We start from the raw sequence: 7777 nt of genomic DNA, 5'->3' as shown, positions 1-7777 counted from the left end.
TATAAGGAACTCATCCAGTTCTTCTCCATGAAAGCAAAAATCATCGAGAAATTCATTTGCTTCCTCAATATCAGATCTTGTGGCTCGTGTGGGGACGGGGCTGGTGGGCTGTGTGGTCTGGCTTGTCGGAGAGCGGGCTGGTGGTCTCTGTGACTGGTTTGTGTCTGGGAGCGGGGCTGGTGGTCTCTGTGACTTGCTGTGTCTGGGAAGCAGGGCTGGTGTCTCTGTTACTTGCTGTGTCTGGGAGCGGGCTGTGTCTCTGTGACTGGCTGTGTCTGGAAGCGGGCTGGTGGTCTCTGTGGCTGGCTGTGTCCTGGAGATCAGGGGAATCTTGGGCATAATTTCATATACTGTGAGCGATATCCTCTCAACCGATTCCTCTCGAATCTTCTCTTGCACGGCCTTCATGATGCGTTTGGGGCGGCTTTCTCCATTTTCTTTGCATTCATTTGGTGATCCTGCGCCATCGAGCCCACATGATACCAGAATAGTATCGTTCCTGTTTCCCAACGGGTCCAATCTTGGTGTCACACATGATGCCGAGTGAACCCAAATGGCGGCCGATGTTTACGTTGGAAGCCACGGGCTCGTTATGTATCTTGCAGTAACTTTCATACCGTTGCTGCAGCTCTTTCCTGCTGATAAGGTACCGCTTCATAGTAATAGTCTTTCCCTTCATTTGAACGAAGGTATTCATGAAACTAACAAAGGAAGCCTTTCCTTTGTAATCCCGTTTGTAGTAACAGAAAGCCATTGAAGACGTGGATTGGGTCAGGCGAAGTTACACAGACTAACAAGATAGTCCTATAATCAATGGTCCTGTATCAGCACTGAGCTCGAAATACGTCAGAACGACAATTTCAACCCAGGGCTGGAGGGCCAATTGATGATATTCTCACGTCTTGCTCAACCAAGTAACCTCGGTTAGACCTTGTTTATATTTAAATATAGTAAAGTTAATATAGTGAAGCTTGATGTTTCTATTTGTATGTAAGTTGCAATGTAGTTGATATAAGGTTCACCTTTCAGATGGTTTCCTGATATACCGACTTACATTCAGATATATATAATATATATAAATATATATATATATATATATATATATATATATATATATATATATATATATATATATATATATATATATATATATATATATATAAATATATATATATATATATATACATATATATATATATATATATATATATATATATATATATATATATATATATATATATATATATATATATATATATATATATATATAGATAGATAGATAGATAGATAGATAAATAGATAAAGGCCACTGATATTGAAAACCAGATAACCATGAGGATATAGTGAAGATGGTCTTTGACCAAAAATACGTTAGTGATATTGAAAGTAAGATGATTATGAGGAAGTAGTGAAGATGGCTTTTAACAAGATAGAGGTCAATGATATTAAAAATGAGATAATAATACGGATGTAGTCAAGATAGTCTTTGTCTAAGATAAACGTCATTGATGATGAAAACAAGATGACTGTGAAGATGTAGTGAAGATAACTTAAAACCACATAAAAGCCATTGATAGTCAAAATGATTGTGAGGATGTAGTGATGATGGCGTTTGACCCATGATAAACGCCTGTATTGTTGAAAATAACATGATAGTCCAAAATAAAAACTAACAATCAAATGAGATAATCAATTCAAAAGCAACGGTAAGCAACCAGAAATAAAAGGACCTAGAAAGTCCAACAAGTAACACCTAAACGATAAAAAATAAACAACAAAAAAATTAGATGGAATATTTCATATTTATGTCCATAATTTTGTTTATATATAAATACATATATATATGTATATATATATATATATTATATACGACACGCAGGGAATACGTGGAAAGAATTCTTTCTCCCCTATCCCCAGGGATAAGTAATCATCTATTCACCCATATATCCATAGCACCTCATAAAACACATTTCTGCACAAGTAATTAAATAATAAGTAATCAATCCATCATATAACCTCTTTGTCGTATACCCTCCCTATTATCTATAATAAAATAATAAAATCCTAAATACCTGTAAATAAAAGGGAACACTTGAGCTTTCACCTTGACTTTCTATTGCTCTGGTAATTTTCGTCCCACAAAGGGGCCCCTGAAATCAAAATATGCCTATCTACATAAGAAAAAGGTACAACATTCTTTTTTATTTTTACAAAATCCAGGAGCATTACTTTTTTCCATTACTTTGTAATTAGCTTCAAAATACTTCCTCCTAGTAAAGACAAACTGTAAATGACCAACAGCTTATATGCTGCCAAGAGGCACAAAAAATATTTTGCTCAGGGATAAAATACTATCACTTTAAACTCATTTCCTAAATTCCACTGATCAAACCAAAGGAAGAGCTGCTTGAGGATAAAAAAACACTTCGCTTAGGGATAAAACACGATCACTTTAAACTTATTTCCAAACTTTCATTGATTAAACCAAAGCAAGAGACTGCTTGAAGATGGTAAACACATTGTGGACAGTAGTTTGATTTACCATTTTTTGGTAGTCTAACTGTCTTGTTTGGGCCTGGTTGAAAAGCATGTCTTTGAAGAAGCTTTAGCGAGTTAAGCATAAAGCTGAAGTATAGTTCACAGACATATATTTATTAAAAGGAGTACAAGCTTAGATATTCCCATGTAATTCTGTGTCGGCTTTCAAAAATGTATCAGAGAAAAGGTATGTGTTGCTTTGTAAACAATTCACAACATACGTCACCTATGTACATGACCACAACGGCAACTTGGCACAGATATATTCTCACTCACACAGATGCATAGAGTATGATGGTAGTCTCAACCTCTTCCCTCCTCCTCCCCCAAAATCTCTTCTCTCCAAGCAGGGGTGGGGGGGTAGGGGTGGGTTGGGGGGTGGCTGGAGGATAGAAACATCAGTGCAGGTCATGCCTCATGGGAGGGCCAGGTTTCCGCAGTAGGCTGGACGAGGAGTGGGTGTGCTTGAGAGAATCATTATGAGTTTTATATTCCATAACTGTATTGGGAGGAAGGTTAAGAACTCGCTTCAAAGTGTCACGGATTCGTCCTGTTGTTACTGTGTCCTGTGCACTTCGATTCCAGATAGAGATAATGTCCTCCTGAAATCTCACTGATATGACAGCACCACAGATCTCATCTCCAACCATGAACTGTTACCTAGCATTACCAATATCATATTCTCCCAACACCGTGAAGTCGGTCCCTGGCGTAAACGAACAATCCATTTCCCCCCATTCTTATTCCCAACATCTTCTCACATGGGCTTTATTCCATCTTTAAAACCATGTATATCCGAGTGTGAAGTTAGGTCAACAGGAAGGACTAAACGACTATCGTAACCCCAAAACTGCTCCACTGATGCAAATCTTCCAAGTAACCTGAGGTTCTGGTCATAATTTTGTGTTGTAGTCTGCTTTCCTGGTGCTCGACGACTGAACCATATACAATAAGTATACTGCACTCTATGCTCCCCACACTTAACTTCAACTGATGGCAATGGTTTTTCTGTCTCCTTTGAGTCGCGATTTCCACCTTCTTCTTCACCCGAGTCATCATTAGATTTACGAGCATCGTATTTGTTCACCATGGTGGACATGATATAAGAGTTGTCAGCTACACAGTACTGTATTTATTTTATTTTGCTTTGTCGCTGTCTCCCGCGTTAGCGAGGTGGCGCAAAGAGACAGACGAAAGAAATGGCCCAAACCCACCCACATACACATGTATATACAAACGCGTCCACACACGCACATGTACATGCCTATACATCTCAACGTATACATATATATACACAAACAGACATATACATATATACACATGTACATAATTCATACTGTCTGCCCTTATTCATTCCTGTCGCCACCCCGCCACATATGAATATGACAACCCCCTCCCCCCGCATGTGTGCTAGGTAGCACTGGGAAAAGACAACAAAGGCCACATTCGTTAACACTCAGTCTTTAGCTGTCAGATATAATGCAACGAAACCACAGCTCCCTTTCCACATCCAGGCCCCACAGAACTTTCCATGGTTTACCCCAGACGCTTCACACGCCCTGGTTCAATCCATTGACTGTACGTCGAACCCGGTATACCGCATCGTTCTAATTCACTCTATTCCTTACACGCCTTTCATCCTTCTGTATGTTCAGGCACCGATCACTCAAAATTTTTTTCACTCCGTCTTTCGACCTCCAATTTGGTCTCCCACTTCTAGACGTTCCCTCCAACTCTGACACATATATCCTCTTTGTCAATCTTTCCTCACTCATTTTCTCCATGTGACCAAACCATTTCAAAACACCCTCTTCTGCTCTCTCAACCACACTCTTTTTACTATCACACATCTCTCTTACCCTTTCATTACTTACTCGATCAAACCACCTAACACACATATTGTCCTGAAACATCTTATTTCCAACAAATCCACCCTCTTCCGCACTATTCTATCTATAGCCCGCGCCTCGCAACCATATAACATTGTTGGAACCACTATTCCTTCAAACATACCCATTTTTCCTTTCCGAGATAACGTTCTCACCATCCACACATTTCTAACGCTCCCAGAACTTTAACCCCCTCCCCCACCCTATGACTCACTTCCGCTTCCAAGGTTCCATCCGCTGCCGAATCCACTCCCAGATATCTAGAACACTTCACTTCCTCCAGTTTTTCTTCATTTAAATGTACCTCCCAACTGACTTTTCCCTCAACCCTACTGTACCTAATAACCTTGCTCTTATTCACATTTACTCCCAGCTTTCTTCTTTCACACATTTTACCAAACTCATTCACCAGTTTCTGCAGTTTCTCACATGAATCAGCCACCAGCGCTGCATCATCAGCGAACAACAACTAACTCACTTCCCAAGCTCTCTCATCCACAACAGACTTCATACTTGCCTCTCTCTCCAAAACTCTTGCATTCACCTCCCTAACAACCCCACAGACCGACATTCATTGACAACCAATCACTTTCCTCTTTTCCTACTCGAAGACATGCCTTACATCCTCGATGAAAACTTTCGCTGCTTCTAACAACTTGCCTCCCACACCATATATTCTTAATACCTTCCACAGACCATCACTATCAGCTCTATCATATGCCTTCTCCTGATCCATAAATGCCACGTACAAATCCATTTGCTTTTCTGAGTATTTCTCACATACATTTTTCAAAGCATGCACCTGATCCACACATCCTCTACCACTTCTGAAACCACACTGCTCTTTCCCAATCTGATGCTCTGTGCATGCCTTCACCCTCTCAATCAATACTCTCCCATATAATCTCCATGAATACTCAACAGACTTATACCTCTGTAATTTGAGCACTCACCTTTATCCCCTTTGCCTTTGAACAATGGCACTACACAAGCATTCCACCAATCCTCAGGCACCTCACCATGAGTCATACATACATTAAATAACCTTACCAACCAGTCAGGCAGGACAGGAGAGAGAAGCTTGGTACAAGAGTCAGGCAGGAGAGGAGATAGAGGCTTGGGACATGAGTCAAGCAGGACAAGAGAGAGAGTTTTGTGACGGGATTCAGGCTGGACAGGAGAGAGACTTGACGCGAGAGTCAGGCTTGACAGGAGAGAGAGGCTTGGGAGGAGAGTTAGGTAAGACAGGTGAGAAAGGCTTGGTACCATATCAAGTAGGTCAGGAGAGAGAGGCTTGGGACCAGATTCAGGCTGGACAGGAGAGAGAGGCTTGAGAAGAGAGTCAGGTAGGACAGGAGAGAGAGGCTTGGGACGAGAGTCAGGCAGGACAGGAGAGAGAGGCTTGGGACGAGAGTCAGGCTGGACAGGAGAGAGAGGCTTGGGACGAGAGTCAGGCTGGACAGGAGAGAGAGGCTTGGGACGAAAGTTAGGTGGGACAGGAGAGAGAGGCTTGGGATTAGAGTCAGCAGGAGAGGAGAGGTACCACGTCAGTCTCTCGTCCCCTTACACAAGTCATCAAGTCCAGTCTCTCCTTTGCCACTCCAAACCTCCAGCCTGACCCAACAACACTGTGGTCTGCATGATGGAAGCACACATGAAATATTCACAAGAATTTCCTTTTCTACACTTGCCTCCAGAACTTTCTATCATGCTTGTAGGTCCAAAAGTTGACTCCAGGCCTTATCACAGATACCATTGAGGTCACCAGCTGGTCAAATGTATTCTGCAAACGCATGATAACAAAGGAAAACATACGGTTACGTACATACATGCACGTATAACCTTAATGGTCAGGTCAAAGGTCAGGCCATCATAATACCTGAAGGTCGCGCCGTCGTGGTCAGCCACACAGATCTTTCAGAGCTTCATGCCTGAGTACGATACCACATTACCAGCTTCCAATATTATACTACCTTTCCCCCCACACCACACAACAGCCTCACCTTAATATCAGGCAACATCAACATTTATATTTGGTCTCTGACGACAACCCCGCCACCACCAGCAGACCCATGCAGGCCCCCCATGTCACTTACGTCACTACAGTTTCCAGGCACCACGTGGCATTTTAGTGGCTGTTAATTACCACTCCTCTGACTCAGGCAGCTTTCTTACCTTCCTGTCTCACCCAGACGTTGTCTGCTGGCTCTCACTCCACAAACATACAACCTCTCCTTCCCACACATAACACATCACAACACCTTACTCCCACCACTTTGATCTTTTTCTTGGTGACAATATATTTCTCTGCGGAGAGCGTTACGCGCTTGCCCTGCCTTTTGACAAAATCTTGTTAGATGAACCCATAAGCCAGAACTCTCTCTCTCTCTCTCTCTCTCTCTCTCTCTCTCTCTCTCTCTCTCTCTCTCTCTCTCTCTCTCTCTCTCTCTCCCAGCCAGCCACTATGGATGTAGATTGCGTGACTGAGTGAGAGCGATGAAGTTCTTGCCATATGACGGCGAGCCACTCTGCACCCCACCCACCCACCCACACACCCACCCACCCACCCTGTGCATATCAACTTGTCCGTCGGCTGATAGAGAGAGAGAGAGAGAGAGAGAGAGAGAGAGAGAGAGAGAGAGAGAGAGAGAGAGAGAGAGAGAGAGAGAGAGAGAGAGAGAGAGAGACAGACAGACAGAGAGAGAGACAGAGAACCTGCTTACGAGTATTTATGATCACAAAAAATACTGAAAACAAAGGCCCCGCCGGGAAACGAACCCGGACCAACTGTTTACGAGACAGATGTGTTAACCACTACACCACGGAGCCACTTATCAGTGGCGGAAAATTTTCTTATATATTACCAAACGTGATTGAGGACTTAAAGACTCTGGTACAAACATAATGGTTATTGTGATAAATGAATTGTTTATGATAAATATGTATTGTGTTGCATTATAATGGTTGTTCAGAACCAAGATCTTTAAGCTTGAATCCTAAAAGATTAAATATCAAAAAAGTTGTGAAAAACATAACCATATATATAAACAAACCACAAAACATATATTTTCCTCTGGGTATCTGAAAAAAAACGAAAAAAGAGCTAGTTTAAGGCAGGAGTATTTCATCTTTTAACAAAATATTTCTCTCAACGTACCTTTTCTTTCGTCATCATTTCTTATGTTTACTATCAAGAATGTCTTTTATCTAACACAAAAATTCTGTATAGGTATTTGATTAATGTTCTCCAACGACGCGTTGTATAAATCTTCGTTAGTGAAGTTCATTTCGTGTAATGGATCATGCATTACAAAGTTGTGTCTATCCACACAAGTGTTACACGTCTCAGG

The 7777-nt window shown here is 41.6% G+C and overlaps 1 non-coding gene and 1 pseudogene across 1 annotated transcript; both read right to left on the bottom strand.

The window, feature by feature from the left end:
* Positions 1-2936: 2936 nt before the first annotated feature.
* On the bottom strand, positions 2937-3637 carry LOC139750135 (eukaryotic translation initiation factor 4E type 2 pseudogene; annotated as a pseudogene).
* A 3547-nt stretch (positions 3638-7184) lies between these two features.
* Positions 7185-7256, bottom strand: TRNAT-CGU (transfer RNA threonine (anticodon CGU)). The gene has a single exon. It is a non-coding gene; the product is annotated as a tRNA-Thr (tRNA).
* Positions 7257-7777: the final 521 nt, after the last annotated feature.

This window comes from Panulirus ornatus, chromosome 9 (genome assembly GCF_036320965.1).
Source record: "Panulirus ornatus isolate Po-2019 chromosome 9, ASM3632096v1, whole genome shotgun sequence".
Taxonomy (NCBI): Eukaryota; Metazoa; Arthropoda; class Malacostraca; order Decapoda; family Palinuridae; genus Panulirus; species Panulirus ornatus.
Note: the sequence above shows the minus strand (reverse complement) of the source record. Positions and strands in the feature narration are given on the sequence as shown.